Raw genomic sequence first — 22,811 nt, 5'->3', positions numbered from 1 at the left:
TCTGGGTGCCACCTTTGGACTTGTCTTATTTGGAGGTTTTGAGTTGTAGAGTTGTTGATTCTGATTTGGAGTAACCAAAGACTTGAGTTCAAGTGAAGCAGTCAATGTTTGATATTGTTGAATCGTAGGATCTAACTTAATTTGTGGCTCTAAGCACAGAAGTCTGTGGGGGTATGGCTCAATGAAAGAGCATGTTTCTTCAAAGATGTGGGGGTATAGCTCAGTGGTAGAGCATTTGACTGCAGATCCAGGTGCCCCTTTGGATTTGGCAGATTAGGAATAAGTGCAAATTTGTCTACATAGAAAGATTCTGTATGTGATTATAAACCATTTGAGTCTGTAATCAAGCCATCCACATTTCAAATCTGGGTGCCCCCTTTGGACTTGTCTTATTTGGAGGTTTTGAGTTGTAGAGTTGTTGATTCTGATTTGGAGTAACCAAAGACTTGAGTTTACAGTGAAGCAGTCAATGTTTGATATTGTTGAATCGTAGGATCTAACTTAATCTGTGGCTATAAGCACAGAAGTCTGTGGGGGTATGGCTCAATGAAAGAGCATGTTTCTCCAACCATGTGGGGGTATAGCTCAGTGGTAGTGCATTTGACTGCAGATCAAGAGGTCCCAGGTTCAAATCTGGGTGCCCCCTATGGATTTGGCAGATTAGGGTTAAGTGCATATGTATCTATATAGAAAGATTCTGTATGTGATTATACCTCAGTGGCACATCCTCTCGCTGGGTAATTTTTTGTATCTGGCATTCATTTCATATCTAAAATCTTTATTCAAAAGTGAGTCTGTCATCTTGTGTGTGGCTATGATCCAGGGAGTGTGTGGGGGTATAGCTCAGTGGTAGAGCATTTGACTTCAGATCAAGAGGTCCCCGGTTCAAATCCCCCTAGGGGTTTGGCAGATTAGGAATATCTTCCTGCCTTTTTGTGCTCATACTGTACGGCAGGGATAAGCAACTTCGGTCCTGGAGGGCCACTGCCCTGCAGAGTTTAGCTCCAACCCTAATTAAACTCACTGGGACAAGGCAATCAGTGTCTTCGGGATTACTAGATAGATACAGGCAGGTGAGTTTTCATGAGGACTGAAGCGAATCTCTGCAGGATAGTGGCCCTCCAGGACTGCAGTTGCCTATCCCTGCTGTACGGGGTAATATCTCAATGGCACGGCGTTTGATTGCAGATCAAGAGGTCCCAGGTTCATTCCATGTGCCTAATTTGGGCTTGGCATATTAGGAATAAACAAATCCTTGACATAAGTTCATTTTTGTGGTTTGTGCTCATGCAGTACGGGGTTATAGCTCAACGACAGAGCATTTGTCTGCAGATCAATAGGTCTACATTTTGGATCTGGCTTGCTTGACATAATAAACGACATGATTTCAAATTGAGTCTGTAATCAAGCCATCCACATTTCAAATCTGGGTGCCCCCTTTGGACTTGTCTTATTTGGAGGTTTTGAGTTGTAGAGTTGTTGATTCTGATTTGGAGTAACCAAAGACTTGAGTTCAAGTGAAGCAGTCAATGTTTGATATTGTTGAATCGTAGGATCTAACTTAATCTTTGGCTCTAAGCACAGAAGTCTGTGGGGATGTGGCTCAATGAAAGAGCATGTTTCTCCAAAGTTGTGGGGGTATAGCTCAGTGGTAGAGCATTTGACTGCAGATCAAGAGGTCCCAGGTTCAAATCCGGGTGCCCCCTATGGATTTGGCAGATTAGGAATATCTTCCTGCCTTTTAGTGCTCATACTGTACGGCAGGGATAAGCAACTTCGGTCCTGGAGGGCCACTGCCCTGCAGAGTTTAGCTCCAACCCTAATTAAACTCACTGGGACAAGGCAATCAGTGTTTTCGGGATTGCTAGATAGATACAGGCAGGTGAGTTTTCATGAGGGCTGAAGCGAATCTCTGCAGGATAGTGGCCCTCCAGGACTGGAGTTGCCTATCCCTGCTGTACGGGGTAATATCTCAAGGCACGGCGTTTGATTGTAGATCAGGAGGTCCCAGGTTCATTCCATGTGCCTAATTTGGGCTTGGCATATTAGGAATAAACAAATCCTTGACATAAGTTCATTTTTGTGGTTTGTGCTCATGCAGTACGGGGTTATAGCTCAACGTAGAGCTGTAGTCAAGTCCAGCTTTGTCGAGTCCAAGTCAAGTCCAAGTCCAGGACTAGTCGAGACCGAGTCAAGACCGAGTCCAAAGAGGTTCGAGTCCAAGTCAAGTCCAAGTCCAAAATTTTCGAGTCCAAGTCAAGACCGAGTCCAAATGAGAGAAAAAAGGGTCCTCTTCAAGACCACACACTTAACTACTGATAATGTTTGTGATGTGAGAGACAGCATATCTCCTATTCTAAGAAAATACATTTACATTATTATTTGTAATGATCAAAAAGCATGTGCAAAGTAAAAACTCTGTATGACAGGGGTCTCCAAACTACATCCTGGATGGCCAATGTCCTGAAAAGTTTAGCTCCAACTGGCCTTAACACACCTGGAAGATTAGTGTGTCTATTAAGAGCTTGATTAGATGGTTCAAGTGTGTATAATTAGGGTTGAAGCTAACAGGGGCGTTACACAAGATCCCGTGCACTATGCATAGGCAGTCCTGATGGGCCCCCATGCCCCCCACCCATGAAAATATCCAGGTAAAATAAAATATATTTCAGATTCATAAACTTTGGCCCTCTAGAGCAAAGTTTGGAGCTGTAAGGTCAAATAATTTGTATGTACTTTATTTTCATTTTATTTACTTAATGCTGATTTTGCTGACATTATGTCTGTGGTCAAAGATGTATATGACTGATGCCTTGGCACAGTGCACAGACACACACAAAGCTCGGGATATGACAAATGTGCGCTGCAAAGCTAGGCGAGGCAAGGCGTTTGGCTCTACTGGGCATGCGCACATAAATACAGCGACGTTTTTGTCATACTATACTAGTGTTTGCATAGACTAGTCGAGCACTGTTGGAAACAATCAACTAATCCAGCATGCATTAACCATAATGCATACAAAGTGTTGGCAAGTACGATGTGAATTTTAGAATTACAATATTGCGTGGAGCTGTTACTATATGACCTTATCTATGTTGCATGTAAAAAATAAAATATGTAATAATTAGGGTTGTGCCTGAAGCCGAATGCCTTATTCGGAATGGCAAGGTTAATGGCTTAAAAAATGAAAAACTAATTCTGCCTGAATACTCGACTGAAGCTGACACAGTCAGGTGTTTGCTAGACAACAGGTGAGCCAGAGGATCAGCGCCAGAAGTGAATGAATGTAAACTTTATGAGTGAAAAGAGCGCAAATAAAATACGCTGTTGTCCCTCTCTGTGCATCTTTCAGAAATCAGAGCGTTGCAAGAGTAATTTTACCTATAACAATACATCATACACGTTATAATATTTGTATATATTTAAAAGGCAATGATTTAAAGCTTAGGCTACGATGTGAAACGAATAAATAAGCACAGCGCGCTCACCAATCAAACAGCAGCGTTGCGCGTCTCAGTCTCTCAAAAACCATTCAGTTCAAGAGTCGGCTAATAATCAGCTTAGATACTGATACATTGTCTACTTGTCCTACATGTTTGCATCTTTACCATTTGCTGGTTTGCGCGGCACACACATCTGTTAAGTGAAGTTCATTAACATCAAGACTCGCTCAAGTGTTCTGTTCTGCGTAATGAAAATGTGCGCATTGAATGGATCCAGTCGTGTTCAAATGATCACTTAACGTTTGTCATGACATCTCTCTGCTTGCATGATAAATATTATTTTAAAAATTAATAATTATTTTAGTTTAACACGACACACTTGTTCAGTGATAACAACGAAAAAAAATATAGAAAGTCATAAGGGTCTTATCAAGTAACTGTATGATGTTGTATCCGAATGCAGATACGAAAAGTGTTGTGATTGTAACAGATACAAATACTGGCTGTTACATGAAAAAAAATATGTAATGTCATAATTATAAAGTTTTTAAAATTTACATATGTAATTGTTACATAAGGCTATACATGAATATGTGTTGATTGATAAAAAAATAACTATTGAATGTGTTTTCATTTACAATAGCATGAACTACGAGTAGTCGAGTAACTCGAGCATTTTTTTCTTTAAAAAATCTACTAGCAGAAATCAGTAGTCTTGCAACCCCTATACTCTACAACAATAATTAGTATTACATTATTGTAAAGGGTACGTTTAAGGCTATCTGGGTGTAGAAGTAAATAAAACACAATCTAACAGGTAGAAATTAAATTAGAAACATCTAAACTTTTCAGGTCGCAGTAAGTGCACCGCTGGTCATGCACATCCTTTCCCGGAACAATACTGAAAGCTAAGATGGAGAAATAGATGATCATAGCTGTACAAGGATAGCCATTTTGTAAATGAATATATTAGCAGAGTTACTACAAGGGATGTTTAGTGCTGGAAATCCATTTATTCTTTGCTGAAACTTCTGCGTCATCATGAAGAGCGAGTCATGGTTGCCCAGCAACAGCATTGGAGCTCGTGCGCAGATTACAGAGTCATTTGGAAATAAGGAGAGCGGCGCGCCTAGCGTTTTCCACACGTTTTCAGTCGCGAAATCATGCAAATGTGTTTTTGTTTTGAAGGAGAATTTTTTTTTTTTGCTGGACTCGGTCGAGACCAACTAGAAGACTTGGCGAGTCCAATGGCCAAGTCCGAGACAAGTCCGAGTGCAAATGCAAAGAGTCCGAGACAAGTCCGAGACGGCAGAAAAATGTCTCGAGTCCGGACTCGAGTCCAAGACCAGACTCGAGTACTACAGCCCTAGCTCAACGACAGAGCATTTGTCTGCAGATCAATAGGTCTACATTTTGGATCTGGCTTGCTTGACATAATCAACGACATGAGTTCAAATTGAGTCTGTAATCAAGCCATCCACATTTCAAATCTGGGTGCCCCCTTTGGACTTGTCTTATTTGGAGGTTTTGAGTTGTAGAGTTGTTGATTCTGATTTGGAGTAACCAAAGATTTGAGTTTACAGTGAAGCAGTCAATGTTTGATATTGTTGAATCGTAGGATCTAACTTAATCTGTGGCTCTAAGCACAGAAGTCTGTGGGGGTATGGCTCAATGAAAGAGCATGTTTCTTCAAAGATGTGGGGGTATAGCTCAGTGGTAGAGCATTTGACTGCAGATCCGGGTGCCCCCTATGGATTTGGCAAATTAGGAATAAGTGCAAACATGTCTACATAGAAAGATTCTGTATGTGATTATAAACCATTTGAGTCTGTAATCAAGCCATCCACATTTCAAATCTGGGTGCCCCCTTTGGACTTGTCTTATTTGGAGGTTTTGAGTTGTAGAGTTGTTGATTCTGATTTGGAGTAACCAAAGACTTGAGTTTACAGTGAAGCAGTCAATGTTTGATATTGTTGAATCGTAGGATCTAACTTAATCTGTGGCTATAAGCACAGAAGTCTGTGGGGGTATGGCTCAATGAAAGAGCATGTTTCTCCAAACATGTGGGGGTATAGCTCAGTGGTAGTGTATTTGACTGCAGATCAAGAGGTCCCCGGTTCAAATCCGGGTGCCCCCTATGGATTTGGCAGATAAGGAATATCTTCCTGCCTTTTTGTGCTCATACTGTACGGCAGGGATAATTTGGGTGCCCCCTTTGGACTTGTCTTATTTGGAGGTTTTGAGTTGTAGAGTTGTTGATTCTGATTTGGAGTAACCAAAGACTTGAGATCAAGTGAAGCAGTCAATGTTTGATATTGTTGAATCGTAGGATTTAACTTAATTTGTGGCTCTAAGCACAGAAGTCTGTGGGGGTATGGCTCAATGAAAGAGCATGTTTCTTCAAAGATGTGGGGGTATAGCTCAGTGGTAGAGCATTTGACTGCAGATCCGGGTGCCCCTTTGGATTTGGCAAATTAGGAATAAGCGCAAACATGTCTACATAGAAAGATTCTGTATGTGATTATAAACCATTTGAGTCTGTAATCAAGCCATCCACACTTAAAATCTGGGTGCCCCCTTTGGACTTGTCTTATTTGGAGGTTTTGAGTTGTAGAGTTGTTGATTCTGATTTGGAGTAACCAAAGACTTGAGTTCAAGTGAAGCAGTCAATGTTTGATACTGCAGATCAAGAGGTCCCCGGTTCAAATCCGGGTGCCCCCTTTGGATTTGGCAGATTAGGAACAAGTGCAGGCTTATCTATATAGTAAGATTCTGTATGTGATTATACCTCAGTGGTACATCCTCTCGCTAGGTAATTTTTTTGTATCTGGCATTCTTTCCATATCCAAAATCTTTATCCAAAAGTGAGTCTGTCATATTGTGTGTGGCTATGAACCAGTGAGTGTGTGGGGGTATAGCTCAGTGGTAGAGCATTTGACTGCAGATCAAGAGGTCCCCGGTTCAAATCCGGGTGCCCCCTATGGATTTGGCAGATAAGGAATATCTTCCTGCCTTTTTATGCTCATACTGTACGGCAGGGATAATCTGGGTGCCCCCTTTGGACTTGTCTTATTTGGAGGTTTTGAGTTGTAGAGTTGTTGATTCTGATTTGGAGTAACCAAAGACTTGAGTTCAAGTGAAGCAGTCAATGTTTGATATTGTTGAATCGTAGGATCTAACTTAATCTTTGGTTCTAAGCACAGAAGTCTGTGTGGGTGTGGCTCAATGAAAGAGCATGTTTCTTTAAAGATGTGGGGGTATAGCTCAGTGGTAGAGCATTTGACTGCAGAGCAAGAGGTCCCCGGTTCAGATCCAGGTGCCCCCTATGGATTTGGCAGATTAGGATTAAGTGCATGCTTATCTATATAGTAAGATTCTGTATGTGATTATACCTCAGTGGCACATCCTCTCGCTAAGTAATTTTTTTGTATCTGGCATTCTTTTCATATCCAAAATCCTTATCCAAAAGTGAGTCTGTCATCTTGTGTGTGGCTATGATCCAGGGAGTGTGTGGGGGTATAGCTCAGTGGTAGCGCATTTGACTGCAGATCAAGAGGTCCCCGGTTCAAATCCGAGTGCCACCTATGGATTTGGCAGATTAGGAATATCTTCCTGCCTTTTAGTGCTCATACTGTACGGCAGGGATAAGCAACTTCGGTCCTGGAGGGCCACTGCCCTGCAGAGTTTAGCTCCAACCCTAATTAAACTCACTGGGACAAGGCAATCAGTGTTTTCGGGATTACTAGATAGATACAGGCAGGTGAGTTTTCATGAGGGCTGAAGCGAATCTCTGCAGGATAGTGGCCCTCCAGGACTGGAGTTGCCTATCCCTGCTGTACGGGGTAATATCTCAATGGCACGGCGTTTGATTGCAGATCAAGAGGTCCCAGGTTCATTCCATGTGCCTAATTTGGGCTTGGCATATAAGGAATAAACAAATCCTTGACATAAGTTCATTTTTGTGGTTTGTGCTCATGCAGTACGGGGTTATAGCTCAACGACAGAGCATTTGTCTGCAGATCAATAGGTCTACATTTTGGATCTGGCTTGCTTGACATAATCAACGACATGAGTTCAAATTGAGTCTGTAATTAAGCCATCCACATTTCAAATCTGGGTGCCCCCTTTGGACTTGTCTTATTTGGAGGTTTTGAGTTGTAGAGTTGTTGATTCTGATTTGGAGTAACCAAAGACTTGAGTTTACAGTGAAGCAGTCAATGTTTGATATTGTTGAATGGTAGGATCTAACTTAATCTGTGGCTCTAAGCACAGAAGTCTGTGGGGGTATGGCTCAATGAAAGAGCATGTTTCTTCAAAGATGTGGGGGTATAGCTCAGTGGTAGAGCATTTGACTGCAAATCCGGGTGCCCCTTTGGATTTGGCAAATTAGGAATAAGTGCAAACATGTCTACATAGAAAGATTCTGTATGTGATTATAAACCATTTGAGTCTGTAATCAAGCCATCCACACTTCAAATCTGGGTGCCCCCTTTGGACTTGTCTTATTTGGAGGTTTTGAGTTGTAGAGTTGTTGATTCTGATTTGGAGTAACCAAAGACTTGAGTTCAAGTGAAGCAGTCAATGTTTGATATTGTTGAATCGTAGGATCTAACTTAATTTTTGGCTCTAAGCACAGAAGTCTGTGGGGGTGTGGCTCAATGAAAGAGCATGTTTCTCCAAAGATGTGGGGGTGTAGCTCAGTGGTAGAGCATTTGACTGCAGATCAAGAGGTCCCCGGTTCAACTCCAGGTGCCCCCTATGGATTTGGCAGATTAGGAATATCTTCCTGCCTTTTAGTGCTCATACTGTACGGCAGGGTTAAGCAACTTCGGTCCTGGAGGGCCACTGCCCTGCAGAGTTTAGCTCCAACCCTAATTAAACTCACTGGGACAAGGCAATCAGTGTTTTCGGGATTACTAGATAGATACAGGCAGGTGAGTTTTCATGAGGGCTGAAGCGAATCTCTGCAGGATAGTGGCCCTCCAGGACTGCAGTTGCCTATCCCTGCTGTACGGGGTAATATCTCAATGGCACGGCGTTTGATTGCAGATCAAGAGGTCCCAGGTTCATTCCATGTGCCTAATTTGGGCTTGGCATATTAGGAATAAACAAATCCTTGACATAAGTTCATTTTTGTGGTTTGTGCTCATGCAGTACGGGGTTATAGCTCAAAGACAGAGCATTTGTCTGCAGATCAATAGGTCTACATTTTGGATCTGGCTTGCTTGACATAATCAACGACATGAGTTCAAATTGAGTCTGTAATCAAGCCATCCACATTTCAAATCTGGGTGCCCCCTTTGGACTTGTCTTATTTGGAGGTTTTGAGTTGTAGAGTTGTTGATTCTGATTTGGAGTAACCAAAGACTTGAGTTTACAGTGAAGCAGTCAATGTTTGATATTGTTGAATCGTAGGATCTAACTTAATCTGTGGCTCTAAGCACAGAAGTCTGTGGGGGTATGGCTCAATGAAAGAGCATGTTTCTTCAAAGATGTGGGGGTATAGCTCAGTGGTAGAGCATTTGACTGCAGATCCGGGTGCCCCTTTGGATTTGGCAAATTAGGAATAAGCGCAAACATGTCTACATAGAAAGATTCTGTATGTGATTATAAACCATTTGAGTCTGTAATCAAGCCATCCACACTTCAAATCTGGGTGCCCCCTTTGGACTTGTCTTATTTGGAGGTTTTGAGTTGTAGAGTTGTTGATTCTGATTTGGAGTAACCAAAGACTTGAGTTCAAGTGAAGCAGTCAATGTTTGATATTGTTGAATCGTAGGATCTAACTTAATCTTTGGCTCTAAGCACAGAAGTCTGTGGGGGTGTGGCTCAATGAAAGAGCATGTTTCTCCAAAGATGTGGGAGTATAGCTCAGTGGTAGAGCATTTGACTGCAGATCAAGAGGTCCCCGGTTCAAATCCGGGTGCCCCCTCTGGATTTGGTAGATTAGGAATATCTTCCTGCCTTTTTGTGCTCATACTGTACGGCAGGGATAATTTGGGTGCCCCCTTTGGACTTATTTGGAGGTTTTGAGTTGTAGAGTTGTTGATTCTGATTTGGAGTAACCAAAGACTTGAGTTTACAGTGAAGCAGTCAATGTTTGATATTGTTGAATCGTAGGATCTAACTTAATCTGTGGCTCTAAGCACAGAAGTCTGTGGGGGTATGGCTCAATGAAAGAGCATGTTTCTTCAAAGATGTGGGGGTATAGCTCAGTGGTAGAGCATTTGACTGCAGATCCGGGTGGCCCTTTGGATTTGGCAAATTAGGAATAAGTGCAAACATGTCTACATAGAAAGATTCTGTATGTGATTATAAACCATTTGAGTCTGTAATCAAGCCATCCACATTTCAAATCTGGGTGCCCCCTTTGGACTTGTCTTATTTGGAGGTTTTGAGTTGTAGAGTTGTTGATTCTGATTTGGAGTAACCAAAGACTTGAGTTTACAGTGAAGCAGTCAATGTTTGATATTGTTGAATCGTAGGATCTAACTTAATCTGTGGCTCTAAGCACAGAAGTCTGTGGGGTATGGCTCAATGAAAGAGCATGTTTCTTTAAAGAAGTGGGGGTATAGCTCAGTGGTAGAGCATTTGACTGCAGATCAAGAGGTCCCCGGTTCAAATCCGGGTGCCCCCTATGGATTTGGCAGATTAGGATTAAGTGCATGCTTATCTATATAGTAAGATTCTGCATGTGATTATACCTGAGTGGCACATCCTCTCGCTAGGTAATTTTTTTGTATCTGGCATTCTTTTCATATACAAAATCCTTATCTAAAAGTGAGTCTTTCATCTTGTGTGTGGCTATGATCCAGGGAGTGTGTGGGGGTATAGCTCAGTGGTAGAGCATTTGACTGCAGATCAAGAGGTCCCCGGTTCAACTCCAGGTGCCCCCTATGGATTTGGCAGATTAGGAATATCTTCCTGCCTTTTAGTGCTCATACTGTACGGCAGGGTTAAGCAACTTCGGTCCTGGAGGGCCACTGCCCTGCAGAGTTTAGCTCCAACCCTAATTAAACTCACTGGGACAAGGCAATCAGTGTTTTCGGGATTACTAGATAGATACAGGCAGGTGAGTTTTCATGAGGGCTGAAGCGAATCTCTGCAGGATAGTGGCCCTCCAGGACTGCAGTTGCCTATCCCTGCTGTACGGGGTAATATCTCAATGGCACGGCGTTTGATTGCAGATCAAGAGGTCCCAGGTTCATTCCATGTGCCTAATTTGGGCTTGGCATATTAGGAATAAACAAATCCTTGACATAAGTTCATTTTTGTGGTTTGTGCTCATGCAGTACGGGGTTATAGCTCAAAGACAGAGCATTTGTCTGCAGATCAATAGGTCTACATTTTGGATCTGGCTTGCTTGACATAATCAACGACATGAGTTCAAATTGAGTCTGTAATCAAGCCATCCACATTTCAAATCTGGGTGCCCCCTTTGGACTTGTCTTATTTGGAGGTTTTGAGTTGTAGAGTTGTTGATTCTGATTTGGAGTAACCAAAGACTTGAGTTTACAGTGAAGCAGTCAATGTTTGATATTGTTGAATCGTAGGATCTAACTTAATCTGTGGCTCTAAGCACAGAAGTCTGTGGGGGTATGGCTCAATGAAAGAGCATGTTTCTTCAAAGATGTGGGGGTATAGCTCAGTGGTAGAGCATTTGACTGCAGATCCGGGTGCCCCTTTGGATTTGGCAAATTAGGAATAAGCGCAAACATGTCTACATAGAAAGATTCTGTATGTGATTATAAACCATTTGAGTCTGTAATCAAGCCATCCACACTTCAAATCTGGGTGCCCCCTTTGGACTTGTCTTATTTGGAGGTTTTGAGTTGTAGAGTTGTTGATTCTGATTTGGAGTAACCAAAGACTTGAGTTCAAGTGAAGCAGTCAATGTTTGATATTGTTGAATCGTAGGATCTAACTTAATCTTTGGCTCTAAGCACAGAAGTCTGTGGGGGTGTGGCTCAATGAAAGAGCATGTTTCTCCAAAGATGTGGGAGTATAGCTCAGTGGTAGAGCATTTGACTGCAGATCAAGAGGTCCCCGGTTCAAATCCGGGTGCCCCCTCTGGATTTGGTAGATTAGGAATATCTTCCTGCCTTTTTGTGCTCATACTGTACGGCAGGGATAATTTGGGTGCCCCCTTTGGACTTATTTGGAGGTTTTGAGTTGTAGAGTTGTTGATTCTGATTTGGAGTAACCAAAGACTTGAGTTTACAGTGAAGCAGTCAATGTTTGATATTGTTGAATCGTAGGATCTAACTTAATCTGTGGCTCTAAGCACAGAAGTCTGTGGGGGTATGGCTCAATGAAAGAGCATGTTTCTTCAAAGATGTGGGGGTATAGCTCAGTGGTAGAGCATTTGACTGCAGATCCGGGTGGCCCTTTGGATTTGGCAAATTAGGAATAAGTGCAAACATGTCTACATAGAAAGATTCTGTATGTGATTATAAACCATTTGAGTCTGTAATCAAGCCATCCACATTTCAAATCTGGGTGCCCCCTTTGGACTTGTCTTATTTGGAGGTTTTGAGTTGTAGAGTTGTTGATTCTGATTTGGAGTAACCAAAGACTTGAGTTTACAGTGAAGCAGTCAATGTTTGATATTGTTGAATCGTAGGATCTAACTTAATCTGTGGCTCTAAGCACAGAAGTCTGTGGGGTATGGCTCAATGAAAGAGCATGTTTCTTTAAAGAAGTGGGGGTATAGCTCAGTGGTAGAGCATTTGACTGCAGATCAAGAGGTCCCCGGTTCAAATCCGGGTGCCCCCTATGGATTTGGCAGATTAGGATTAAGTGCATGCTTATCTATATAGTAAGATTCTGCATGTGATTATACCTGAGTGGCACATCCTCTCGCTAGGTAATTTTTTTGTATCTGGCATTCTTTTCATATACAAAATCCTTATCTAAAAGTGAGTCTTTCATCTTGTGTGTGGCTATGATCCAGGGAGTGTGTGGGGGTATAGCTCAGTGGTAGAGCATTTGACTGCAGATCAAGAGGTCCCCGGTTCAACTCCAGGTGCCCCCTATGGATTTGGCAGATTAGGAATATCTTCCTGCCTTTTAGTGCTCATACTGTACGGCAGGGTTAAGCAACTTCGGTCCTGGAGGGCCACTGCCCTGCAGAGTTTAGCTCCAACCCTAATTAAACTCACTGGGACAAGGCAATCAGTGTTTTCGGGATTACTAGATAGATACAGGCAGGTGAGTTTTCATGAGGGCTGAAGCGAATCTCTGCAGGATAGTGGCCCTCCAGGACTGCAGTTGCCTATCCCTGCTGTACGGGGTAATATCTCAATGGCACGGCGTTTGATTGCAGATCAAGAGGTCCCAGGTTCATTCCATGTGCCTAATTTGGGCTTGGCATATTAGGAATAAACAAATCCTTGACATAAGTTCATTTTTGTGGTTTGTGCTCATGCAGTACGGGGTTATAGCTCAAAGACAGAGCATTTGTCTGCAGATCAATAGGTCTACATTTTGGATCTGGCTTGCTTGACATAATCAACGACATGAGTTCAAATTGAGTCTGTAATCAAGCCATCCACATTTCAAATCTGGGTGCCCCCTTTGGACTTGTCTTATTTGGAGGTTTTGAGTTGTAGAGTTGTTGATTCTGATTTGGAGTAACCAAAGACTTGAGTTTACAGTGAAGCAGTCAATGTTTGATATTGTTGAATCGTAGGATCTAACTTAATCTGTGGCTCTAAGCACAGAAGTCTGTGGGGGTATGGCTCAATGAAAGAGCATGTTTCTTCAAAGATGTGGGGGTATAGCTCAGTGGTAGAGCATTTGACTGCAGATCCGGGTGCCCCTTTGGATTTGGCAAATTAGGAATAAGCGCAAACATGTCTACATAGAAAGATTCTGTATGTGATTATAAACCATTTGAGTCTGTAATCAAGCCATCCACACTTCAAATCTGGGTGCCCCCTTTGGACTTGTCTTATTTGGAGGTTTTGAGTTGTAGAGTTGTTGATTCTGATTTGGAGTAACCAAAGACTTGAGTTCAAGTGAAGCAGTCAATGTTTGATATTGTTGAATCGTAGGATCTAACTTAATCTTTGGCTCTAAGCACAGAAGTCTGTGGGGGTGTGGCTCAATGAAAGAGCATGTTTCTCCAAAGATGTGGGAGTATAGCTCAGTGGTAGAGCATTTGACTGCAGATCAAGAGGTCCCCGGTTCAAATCCGGGTGCCCCCTCTGGATTTGGTAGATTAGGAATATCTTCCTGCCTTTTTGTGCTCATACTGTACGGCAGGGATAATTTGGGTGCCCCCTTTGGACTTATTTGGAGGTTTTGAGTTGTAGAGTTGTTGATTCTGATTTGGAGTAACCAAAGTCTTGAGTTTACAGTGAAGCAGTCAATGTTTGATATTGTTGAATCGTAGGATCTAACTTAATCTGTGGCTCTAAGCACAGAAGTCTGTGGGGGTATGGCTCAATGAAAGAGCATGTTTCTTCAAAGATGTGGGGGTATAGCTCAGTGGTAGAGCATTTGACTGCAGATCCGGGTGGCCCTTTGGATTTGGCAAATTAGGAATAAGTGCAAACATGTCTACATAGAAAGATTCTGTATGTGATTATAAACCATTTGAGTCTGTAATCAAGCCATCCACATTTCAAATCTGGGTGCCCCCTTTGGACTTGTCTTATTTGGAGGTTTTGAGTTGTAGAGTTGTTGATTCTGATTTGGAGTAACCAAAGACTTGAGTTTACAGTGAAGCAGTCAATGTTTGATATTGTTGAATCGTAGGATCTAACTTAATCTGTGGCTCTAAGCACAGAAGTCTGTGGGGTATGGCTCAATGAAAGAGCATGTTTCTTTAAAGAAGTGGGGGTATAGCTCAGTGGTAGAGCATTTGACTGCAGATCAAGAGGTCCCCGGTTCAAATCCGGGTGCCCCCTATGGATTTGGCAGATTAGGATTAAGTGCATGCTTATCTATATAGTAAGATTCTGCATGTGATTATACCTGAGTGGCACATCCTCTCGCTAGGTAATTTTTTTGTATCTGGCATTCTTTTCATATACAAAATCCTTATCTAAAAGTGAGTCTTTCATCTTGTGTGTGGCTATGATCCAGGGAGTGTGTGGGGGTATAGCTCAGTGGTAGAGCATTTGACTGCAGATCAAGAGGTCCCCGGTTCAAATCCGGGTGCCCCCTATGGATTTGGCAGATTAGGAATATCTTCCTGCCTTTTAGTGCTCATACTGTACGGCAGGGATAAGCAACTTCGGTCCTGGAGGGCCACTGCCCTGCAGAGTTTAGCTCCAACCCTAATTAAACTCACTGGGACAAGGCAATCAGTGTTTTCGGGATTACTAGATAGATACAGGCAGGTGAGTTTTCATGAGGGCTGAAGCGAATCTCTGCAGGATAGTGGCCCTCCAGGACTGCAGTTGCCTATCCCTGCTGTACGGGGTAATATCTCAATGGCACGGCGTTTGATTGCAGATCAAGATGTCCCAGGTTCATTCCATGTGCCTAATTTGGGCTTGGCATATTAGGAATAAACAAATCCTTGACATAAGTTCATTTTTGTGGATTGTGCTCATGCAGTACAGGGTTATAGCTCAATGACAGAGCATTTGTCTGCAGATCAATAGGTCTACATTTTGGATCTGGCTTGCTTGACATAATCAACGACATGAGTTCAAATTGAGTCTGTAATCAAGCCATCCACATTTCAAATCTGGGTGCCCCCTTTGGACTTGTCTTATTTGGAGGTTTTGAGTTGTAGAGTTGTTGATTCTGATTTGGAGTAACCAAAGACTTGAGTTCAAGTGAAGCAGTCAATGTTTGAAATTGTTGAATCGTAGGATCTAACATAATCTGTGGCTCTAAGCACAGAAGTCTGTGGTGGTATGGCTCAATGAAAGAGCATGTTTCTTCAAAGATGTGGGGGTATAGCTCAGTGGTAGAGCATTTGACTGCAGATCCGGGTGGCCCTTTGGATTTGGCAAATTAGGAATAAGTGCAAACATGTCTACATAGAAAGATTCTGTATGCGATTATAAACCATTTGAGTCTGTAATCAAGCCATCCACATTTCAAATCCGGGTGCCCCTTTGGATTTGGCAAATTAGGAATAAGTGCAAACATGTCTACATAGAAAGATTCTGTATGTGATTATAAACCATTTGAGTCTGTAATCAAGCCATCCACACTTCAAATCTGGGTGCCCCCTTTGGACTTGTCTTATTTGGAGGTTTTGAGTTGTAGAGTTGTTGATTCTGATTTGGAGTAACCAAAGACTTGAGTTCAAGTGAAGCAGTCAATGTTTGATATTGTTGAATCGTAGGATCTAACTTAATTTTTGGCTCTAAGCACAGAAGTCTGTGGGGGTGTGGCTCAATGAAAGAGCATGTTTCTCCAAAGATGTGGGGGTGTAGCTCAGTGGTAGAGCATTTGACTGCAGATCAAGAGGTCCCCGGTTCAACTCCAGGTGCCCCCTATGGATTTGGCAGATTAGGAATATCTTCCTGCCTTTTAGTGCTCATACTGTACGGCAGGGTTAAGCAACTTCGGTCCTGGAGGGCCACTGCCCTGCAGAGTTTAGCTCCAACCCTAATTAAACTCACTGGGACAAGGCAATCAGTGTTTTCGGGATTACTAGATAGATACAGGCAGGTGAGTTTTCATGAGGGCTGAAGCGAATCTCTGCAGGATAGTGGCCCTCCAGGACTGCAGTTGCCTATCCCTGCTGTACGGGGTAATATCTCAATGGCACGGCGTTTGATTGCAGATCAAGAGGTCCCAGGTTCATTCCATGTGCCTAATTTGGGCTTGGCATATTAGGAATAAACAAATCCTTGACATAAGTTCATTTTTGTGGTTTGTGCTCATGCAGTACGGGGTTATAGCTCAAAGACAGAGCATTTGTCTGCAGATCAATAGGTCTACATTTTGGATCTGGCTTGCTTGACATAATCAACGACATGAGTTCAAATTGAGTCTGTAATCAAGCCATCCACATTTCAAATCTGGGTGCCCCCTTTGGACTTGTCTTATTTGGAGGTTTTGAGTTGTAGAGTTGTTGATTCTGATTTGGAGTAACCAAAGACTTGAGTTTACAGTGAAGCAGTCAATGTTTGATATTGTTGAATCGTAGGATCTAACTTAATCTGTGGCTCTAAGCACAGAAGTCTGTGGGGGTATGGCTCAATGAAAGAGCATGTTTCTTCAAAGATGTGGGGGTATAGCTCAGTGGTAGAGCATTTGACTGCAGATCCGGGTGCCCCTTTGGATTTGGCAAATTAGGAATAAGCGCAAACATGTCTACATAGAAAGATTCTGTATGTGATTATAAACCATTTGAGTCTGTAATCAAGCCATCCACACTTCAAATCTGGGTGCCCCCTTTGGACTTGTCTTATTTGGAGGTTTTGAGTTGTAGAGTTGTTGATTCTGATTTGGAGTAACCAAAGACTTGAGTTCAAGTGAAGCAGTCAATGTTTGATATTGTTGAATCGTAGGATCTAACTTAATCTTTGGCTCTAAGCACAGAAGTCTGTGGGGGTGTGGCTCAATGAAAGAGCATGTTTCTCCAAAGATGTGGGAGTATAGCTCAGTGGTAGAGCATTTGACTGCAGATCAAGAGGTCCCCGGTTCAAATCCGGGTGCCCCCTCTGGATTTGGTAGATTAGGAATATCTTCCTGCCTTTTTGTGCTCATACTGTACGGCAGGGATAATTTGGGTGCCCCCTTTGGACTTATTTGGAGGTTTTGAGTTGTAGAGTTGTTGATTCTGATTTGGAGTAACCAAAGACTTGAGTTTACAGTGAAGCAGTCAATGTTTGATATTGTTGAATCGTAGGATCTAACTTAATCTGTGGCTCTAAGCACAGAAGTCTGTGGGGGTATGGCTCAATGAAAGAGCATGTTTCTTCAAAGATGTGGGGGTATAGCTCAGTGGTAGAGCATTTGACTGCAGATCCGGGTGGCCCTTTGGATTTGGCAAATTAGGAATAAGTGCAAACATGTCTACATAGAAAGATTCTGTATGTGATTATAAACCATTTGAGTCTGTAATCAAGCCATCCACATTTCAAATCTGGGTGCCCCCTTTGGACTTGTCTTATTTGGAGGTTTTGAGTTGTAGAGTTGTTGATTCTGATTTGGAGTAACCAAAGACTTGAGTTTACAGTGAAGCAGTCAATGTTTGATATTGTTGAATCGTAGGATCTAACTTAATCTGTGGCTCTAAGCACAGAAGTCTGTGGGGTATGGCTCAATGAAAGAGCATGTTTCTTTAAAGAAGTGGGGGTATAGCTCAGTGGTAGAGCATTTGACTGCAGATCAAGAGGTCCCCGGTTCAAATCCGGGTGCCCCCTATGGATTTGGCAGATTAGGATTAAGTGCATGCTTATCTATATAGTAAGATTCTGCATGTGATTATACCTGAGTGGCACATCCTCTCGCTAGGTAATTTTTTTGTATCTGGCATTCTTTTCATATACAAAATCCTTATCTAAAAGTGAGTCTTTCATCTTGTGTGTGGCTATGATCCAGGGAGTGTGTGGGGGTATAGCTCAGTGGTAGAGCATTTGACTGCAGATCAAGAGGTCCCCGGTTCAAATCCGGGTGCCCCCTATGGATTTGGCAGATTAGGAATATCTTCCTGCCTTTTAGTGCTCATACTGTACGGCAGGGATAAGCAACTTCGGTCCTGGAGGGCCACTGCCCTGCAGAGTTTAGCTCCAACCCTAATTAAACTCACTGGAACAAGGCAATCAGTGTTTTCGGGATTACTAGATAGATACAGGCAGGTGAGTTTTCATGAGGGCTGAAGCGAATCTCTGCAGGATAGTGGCCCTCCAGGACTGCAGTTGCCTATCCCTGCTGTACGGGGTAATATCTCAATGGCACGGCGTTTGATTGCAGATCAAGATGTCCCAGGTTCATTCCATGTGCCTAATTTGGGCTTGGCATATTAGGAATAAACAAATCCTTGACATAAGTTCATTTTTGTGGATTGTGCTCATGCAGTACGGGGTTATAGCTCAATGACAGAGCATTTGTCTGCAGATCAATAGGTCTACATTTTGGATCTGGCTTGCTTGACATAATCAACGACATGAGTTCAAATTGAGTCTGTAATCAAGCCATCCACATTTCAAATCTGGGTGCCCCCTTTGGACTTGTCTTATTTGGAGGTTTTGAGTTGTAGAGTTGTTGATTCTGATTTGGAGTAACCAAAGACTTGAGTTCAAGTGAAGCAGTCAATGTTTGAAATTGTTGAATCGTAGGATCTAACATAATCTGTGGCTCTAAGCACAGAAGTCTGTGGTGGTATGGCTCAATGAAAGAGCATGTTTCTTCAAAGATGTGGGGGTATAGCTCAGTGGTAGAGCATTTGACTGCAGATCCGGGTGGCCCTTTGGATTTGGCAAATTAGGAATAAGTGCAAACATGTCTACATAGAAAGATTCTGTATGCGATTATAAACCATTTGAGTCTGTAATCAAGCCATCCACATTTCAAATCTGGGTGCCCCCTTTGGACTTGTCTTATTTGGAGGTTTTGAGTTGTAGAGTTGTTGATTCTGATTTGGAGTAACCAAAGACTTGAGTTCAAGTGAAGCAGTCAATGTTTGATATTGTTGAATCGTAGGATCTAACTTAATCTTTGGTTCTAAGCACAGAAGTCTGTGTGGGTGTGGCTCAATGAAATAGCATGTTTCTTTAAAGATGTGGGGGTATAGCTCAGTGGTAGAGCATTTGACTGCAGAGCAAGAGGTCCCCGGTTCAAATCCAGGTGCCCCCTATGGATTTGGCAGATTAGGATTAAGTGCATGCTTATCTATATAGTAAGATTCTGTATGTGATTATACCTCAGTGGCACATCCTCTCGCTAAGTAATTTTTTTGTATCTGGCATTCTTTTCATATCCAAAATCCTTATCCAAAAGTGAGTCTGTCATCTTGTGTGTGGCTATGATCCAGGGAGTGTGTGGGGGTATAGCTCAGTGGTAGCGCATTTGACTGCAGATCAAGAGGTCCCCGGTTCAAATCCGAGTGCCACCTATGGATTAGGAATATCTTCCTGCCTTTTAGTGCTCATACTGTACGGCAGGGATAAGCAACTTCGGTCCTGGAGGGCCACTGCCCTGCAGAGTTTAGCTCCAACCCTAATTAAACTCACTGGGACAAGGCAATCAGTGTTTTCGGGATTACTAGATAGATACAGGCAGGTGAGTTTTCATGAGGGCTGAAGCGAATCTCTGCAGGATAGTGGCCCTCCAGGACTGGAGTTGCCTATCCCTGCTGTACGGGGTAATATCTCAATGGCACGGCGTTTGATTGCAGATCAAGAGGTCCCAGCTTCATTCCATGTGCCTAATTTGGGCTTGGCATATTAGGAATAAACAAATCCTTGACATAAGTTCATTTTTGTGGTTTGTGCTCATGCAGTACGGGGTTATAGCTCAACGACAGAGCATTTGTCTGCAGATCAATAGGTCTACATTTTGGATCTGGCTTGCTTGACATAATCAACGACATGAGTTCAAATTGAGTCTGTAATTAAGCCATCCACATTTCAAATCTGGGTGCCCCCTTTGGACTTGTCTTATTTGGAGGTTTTGAGTTGTAGAGTTGTTGATTCTGATTTGGAGTAACCAAAGACTTGAGTTTACAGTGAAGCAGTCAATGTTTGATATTGTTGAATCGTAGGATCTAACTTAATCTGTGGCTCTAAGCACAGAAGTCTGTGGGGGTATGGCTCAATGAAAGAGCATGTTTCTTCAAAGATGTGGGGGTATAGCTCAGTGGTAGAGCATTTGACTGCAGATCCGGGTGCCCCTTTGGATTTGGCAAATTAGGAATAAGTGCAAACATGTCTACATAGAAAGATTCTGTATGTGATTATAAACCATTTGAGTCTGTAATCAAGCCATCCACACTTCAAATCTGGGTGCCCCCTTTGGACTTATCTTATTTGGAGGTTTTGAGTTGTAAAGTTGTTGATTCTGATTTGGAGTAACCAAAGACTTGAGTTCAAGTGAAGCAGTCAATGTTTGATATTGTTGAATCGTAGGATCTAACTTAATCTTTGGCTCTAAGCACAGAAGTCTGTGGGGGTGTGGCTCAATGAAAGAGCATGTTTCTCCAAAGATGTGGGGGTATAGCTCAGTGGTAGAGCATTTGACTGCAGATCAAGAGGTCCCCGGTTCAAATCTGGGTGCCCCCTATGGATTTGGCAGATTAGGATTATCTTCCTGCCTTTTTGTGCTCATACTGTACGGCAGGGATAATTTGGGTGCCCCCTTTGGACTTGTCTTATTTGGAGGTTTTGAGTTGTAGAGTTGTTGATTCTGATTTGGAGTAACCAAAGACTTGAGTTCAAGTGAAGCAGTCAATGTTTGACATTGTTGAATCGTAGGATCTAACTTAAGCTGTGGCTCTAAGCACAGAAGTCTGTGGGGGTATGGCTCAATGAAAGAGCATGTTTCTTCAAAGATGTGGGGGTATAGCTCAGTGGTAGAGCATTTGACTGCAGATCCGGGTGGCCCTTTGGATTTGGCAAATTAGGAATAAGTGCAAACATGTCTACATAGAAAGATTCTGTATGTGATTATAAACCATTTGAGTCTGTAATCAAGCCATCCACATTTCAAATCTGGGTGCCCCCTTTGGACTTGTCTTATTTGGAGGTTTTGAGTTGTAGAGTTGATGATTCTGATTTGGAGTAACCAAAGACTTGAGTTTACAGTGAAGCAGTCAATGTTTGATATTGTTGAATCGTAGGATCTAACTTAATCTGTGGCTCTAAGCACAGAAGTCTGTGGGGGTATGGCTCAATGAAAGAGCATGTTTCTTTAAAGAAGTGGGTGTATAGCTCAGTGGTAAAGCATTTGACTGCAGATCAAGAGGTCCCCGGTTCAAATCCGGGTGCCCCCTATGGATTTGGCAGATTAGGATTAAGTGCATGCTTATGTATATAGTAAGATTCTGCATGTGATTATACCTCAGTGGCACATCCTCTCGCTAGGTAATTTCTTTTGTATCTGGCATTCTTTTCATATACAAAATCCTTATCTAAAAGTGAGTCTTTCATCTTGTGTGTGGCTATGATCCAGGGAGTGTGTGGGGGTATAGCTCAGTGGTAGAGCATTTGACTGCAGATCAAGAGGTCCCCGGTTCAAATCCGGGTGCCCCCTATGGATTTGGCAGATTAGGAATATCTTCCTGCCTTTTAGTGCTCATACTGTACGGCAGGGATAAGCAACTTCGGTCCTGGAGGGCCACTGCCCTGCAGAGTTTAGCTCCAACCCTAATTAAACTCACTGGGACAAGGCAATCAGTGTTTTCGGGATTACTAGATAGATACAGGCAGGTGAGTTTTCATGAGGGCTGAAGCGAATCTCTGCAGGATAGTGGCCCTCCAGGACTGCAGTTGCCTATCCCTGCTGTACGGGGTAATATCTCAATGGCACGGCGTTTGATTGCAGATCAAGATGTCCCAGGTTCATTCCATGTGCCTAATTTGGGCTTGGCATATTAGGAATAAACAAATCCTTGACATAAGTTCATTTTTTGTGGTTTGTGCTCATGCAGTACGGGGTTATAGCTCAATGACAGAGCATTTGTCTGCAGATCAATAGGTCTACATTTTGGATCTGGCTTGCTTGACATAATCAAGCCATCCACATAATCAAGCCATCCACATTTCAAATCTGGGTGCCCCCTTTGGACTTGTCTTATTTGGAGGTTTTGAGTTGTAGAGTTGTTGATTCTGATTTGGAGTAACCAAAGACTTGAGTTTACAGTGAAGCAGTCAATGTTTGATATTGTTGAATCGTATGATCTAACTTAATCTGTGGCTCTAAGCACAGAAGTCTGTGGGGGTATGGCTCAATGAAAGAGCATGTTTCTTCAAAGATGTGGGGGTATAGCTCAGTGGTAGAGCATTTGACTGCAGATCCGGGTGCCCCTTTGGATTTGGCAAATTAGGAATAAGTGCAAACATGTCTACATAGAAAGATTCTGTATGTGATTATAAACCATTCGAGTCTGTAATCAAGCCATCCACACTTCAAATCTGGGTGCCCCCTTTGGACTTGTCTTATTTGGAGGTTTTGAGTTGTAGAGTTGTTGATTCTGATTTGGAGTAACCAAAGACTTGAGTTCAAGTGAAGCAGTCAATGTTTGATATTGTTGAATCGTAGAATCTAACTTAATCTTTGGCTCTAAGCACAGAAGTCTGTGGGGGTGTGGCTCAATGAAAGAGCATGTTTCTCCAAAGATGTGGGGGTATAGCTCAGTGGTAGAGCATTTGACTGCAGATCAAGAGGTCCCCATTTCAAATCCGGGTGCCCCCTATGGATTTGGCAGATTAGGAATATCTTCCTGCCTTTTTG

General features: G+C 42.6%; 27 non-coding genes across 27 annotated transcripts; all 27 read left to right on the top strand.

Moving 5' to 3' along the window:
* The first annotated feature begins 574 nt into the window (after window positions 1–574).
* trnac-gca (transfer RNA cysteine (anticodon GCA)) lies at window positions 575–646 on the top strand. Its single transcript has one exon. It is a non-coding gene; the product is annotated as a tRNA-Cys (tRNA).
* A 988-nt stretch (window positions 647–1,634) lies between these two features.
* Window positions 1,635–1,706, top strand: trnac-gca (transfer RNA cysteine (anticodon GCA)). The gene has a single exon. It is a non-coding gene; the product is annotated as a tRNA-Cys (tRNA).
* A 3,802-nt stretch (window positions 1,707–5,508) lies between these two features.
* On the top strand, window positions 5,509–5,580 carry trnac-gca (transfer RNA cysteine (anticodon GCA)). Its single transcript has one exon. It is a non-coding gene; the product is annotated as a tRNA-Cys (tRNA).
* A 273-nt stretch (window positions 5,581–5,853) lies between these two features.
* Window positions 5,854–6,164, top strand: trnac-gca (transfer RNA cysteine (anticodon GCA)). The gene is made up of 2 exons: window positions 5,854–5,889; window positions 6,129–6,164. It is a non-coding gene; the product is annotated as a tRNA-Cys (tRNA).
* Window positions 6,165–6,351: 187 nt separating this feature from the next.
* Window positions 6,352–6,423, top strand: trnac-gca (transfer RNA cysteine (anticodon GCA)). The gene has a single exon. It is a non-coding gene; the product is annotated as a tRNA-Cys (tRNA).
* Window positions 6,424–6,696: 273 nt separating this feature from the next.
* Window positions 6,697–6,768, top strand: trnac-gca (transfer RNA cysteine (anticodon GCA)). Its single transcript has one exon. It is a non-coding gene; the product is annotated as a tRNA-Cys (tRNA).
* Window positions 6,769–6,955: 187 nt separating this feature from the next.
* Window positions 6,956–7,027, top strand: trnac-gca (transfer RNA cysteine (anticodon GCA)). The gene has a single exon. It is a non-coding gene; the product is annotated as a tRNA-Cys (tRNA).
* A 1,102-nt stretch (window positions 7,028–8,129) lies between these two features.
* trnac-gca (transfer RNA cysteine (anticodon GCA)) lies at window positions 8,130–8,201 on the top strand. The gene has a single exon. It is a non-coding gene; the product is annotated as a tRNA-Cys (tRNA).
* A 1,102-nt stretch (window positions 8,202–9,303) lies between these two features.
* On the top strand, window positions 9,304–9,375 carry trnac-gca (transfer RNA cysteine (anticodon GCA)). Its single transcript has one exon. It is a non-coding gene; the product is annotated as a tRNA-Cys (tRNA).
* A 633-nt stretch (window positions 9,376–10,008) lies between these two features.
* On the top strand, window positions 10,009–10,080 carry trnac-gca (transfer RNA cysteine (anticodon GCA)). Its single transcript has one exon. It is a non-coding gene; the product is annotated as a tRNA-Cys (tRNA).
* Window positions 10,081–10,267: 187 nt separating this feature from the next.
* On the top strand, window positions 10,268–10,339 carry trnac-gca (transfer RNA cysteine (anticodon GCA)). Its single transcript has one exon. It is a non-coding gene; the product is annotated as a tRNA-Cys (tRNA).
* A 1,102-nt stretch (window positions 10,340–11,441) lies between these two features.
* Window positions 11,442–11,513, top strand: trnac-gca (transfer RNA cysteine (anticodon GCA)). Its single transcript has one exon. It is a non-coding gene; the product is annotated as a tRNA-Cys (tRNA).
* Window positions 11,514–12,146: 633 nt separating this feature from the next.
* trnac-gca (transfer RNA cysteine (anticodon GCA)) lies at window positions 12,147–12,218 on the top strand. The gene has a single exon. It is a non-coding gene; the product is annotated as a tRNA-Cys (tRNA).
* A 187-nt stretch (window positions 12,219–12,405) lies between these two features.
* trnac-gca (transfer RNA cysteine (anticodon GCA)) lies at window positions 12,406–12,477 on the top strand. The gene has a single exon. It is a non-coding gene; the product is annotated as a tRNA-Cys (tRNA).
* Window positions 12,478–13,579: 1,102 nt separating this feature from the next.
* trnac-gca (transfer RNA cysteine (anticodon GCA)) lies at window positions 13,580–13,651 on the top strand. Its single transcript has one exon. It is a non-coding gene; the product is annotated as a tRNA-Cys (tRNA).
* A 633-nt stretch (window positions 13,652–14,284) lies between these two features.
* On the top strand, window positions 14,285–14,356 carry trnac-gca (transfer RNA cysteine (anticodon GCA)). The gene has a single exon. It is a non-coding gene; the product is annotated as a tRNA-Cys (tRNA).
* A 187-nt stretch (window positions 14,357–14,543) lies between these two features.
* trnac-gca (transfer RNA cysteine (anticodon GCA)) lies at window positions 14,544–14,615 on the top strand. Its single transcript has one exon. It is a non-coding gene; the product is annotated as a tRNA-Cys (tRNA).
* Window positions 14,616–15,834: 1,219 nt separating this feature from the next.
* Window positions 15,835–15,906, top strand: trnac-gca (transfer RNA cysteine (anticodon GCA)). Its single transcript has one exon. It is a non-coding gene; the product is annotated as a tRNA-Cys (tRNA).
* Window positions 15,907–17,008: 1,102 nt separating this feature from the next.
* Window positions 17,009–17,080, top strand: trnac-gca (transfer RNA cysteine (anticodon GCA)). The gene has a single exon. It is a non-coding gene; the product is annotated as a tRNA-Cys (tRNA).
* Window positions 17,081–17,713: 633 nt separating this feature from the next.
* Window positions 17,714–17,785, top strand: trnac-gca (transfer RNA cysteine (anticodon GCA)). The gene has a single exon. It is a non-coding gene; the product is annotated as a tRNA-Cys (tRNA).
* Window positions 17,786–17,972: 187 nt separating this feature from the next.
* trnac-gca (transfer RNA cysteine (anticodon GCA)) lies at window positions 17,973–18,044 on the top strand. Its single transcript has one exon. It is a non-coding gene; the product is annotated as a tRNA-Cys (tRNA).
* Window positions 18,045–19,145: 1,101 nt separating this feature from the next.
* trnac-gca (transfer RNA cysteine (anticodon GCA)) lies at window positions 19,146–19,217 on the top strand. The gene has a single exon. It is a non-coding gene; the product is annotated as a tRNA-Cys (tRNA).
* A 187-nt stretch (window positions 19,218–19,404) lies between these two features.
* trnac-gca (transfer RNA cysteine (anticodon GCA)) lies at window positions 19,405–19,476 on the top strand. Its single transcript has one exon. It is a non-coding gene; the product is annotated as a tRNA-Cys (tRNA).
* A 1,093-nt stretch (window positions 19,477–20,569) lies between these two features.
* Window positions 20,570–20,641, top strand: trnac-gca (transfer RNA cysteine (anticodon GCA)). Its single transcript has one exon. It is a non-coding gene; the product is annotated as a tRNA-Cys (tRNA).
* A 638-nt stretch (window positions 20,642–21,279) lies between these two features.
* On the top strand, window positions 21,280–21,351 carry trnac-gca (transfer RNA cysteine (anticodon GCA)). Its single transcript has one exon. It is a non-coding gene; the product is annotated as a tRNA-Cys (tRNA).
* A 188-nt stretch (window positions 21,352–21,539) lies between these two features.
* Window positions 21,540–21,611, top strand: trnac-gca (transfer RNA cysteine (anticodon GCA)). Its single transcript has one exon. It is a non-coding gene; the product is annotated as a tRNA-Cys (tRNA).
* A 1,089-nt stretch (window positions 21,612–22,700) lies between these two features.
* trnac-gca (transfer RNA cysteine (anticodon GCA)) lies at window positions 22,701–22,772 on the top strand. The gene has a single exon. It is a non-coding gene; the product is annotated as a tRNA-Cys (tRNA).
* The last annotated feature ends 39 nt before the right edge of the window (window positions 22,773–22,811 follow it).

Source organism: Carassius gibelio, chromosome A11 (assembly GCF_023724105.1).
Source record: "Carassius gibelio isolate Cgi1373 ecotype wild population from Czech Republic chromosome A11, carGib1.2-hapl.c, whole genome shotgun sequence".
NCBI lineage: Eukaryota > Metazoa > Chordata > Actinopteri > Cypriniformes > Cyprinidae > Carassius > Carassius gibelio.
This window is presented reverse-complemented; position numbering and strand designations above follow the sequence as displayed.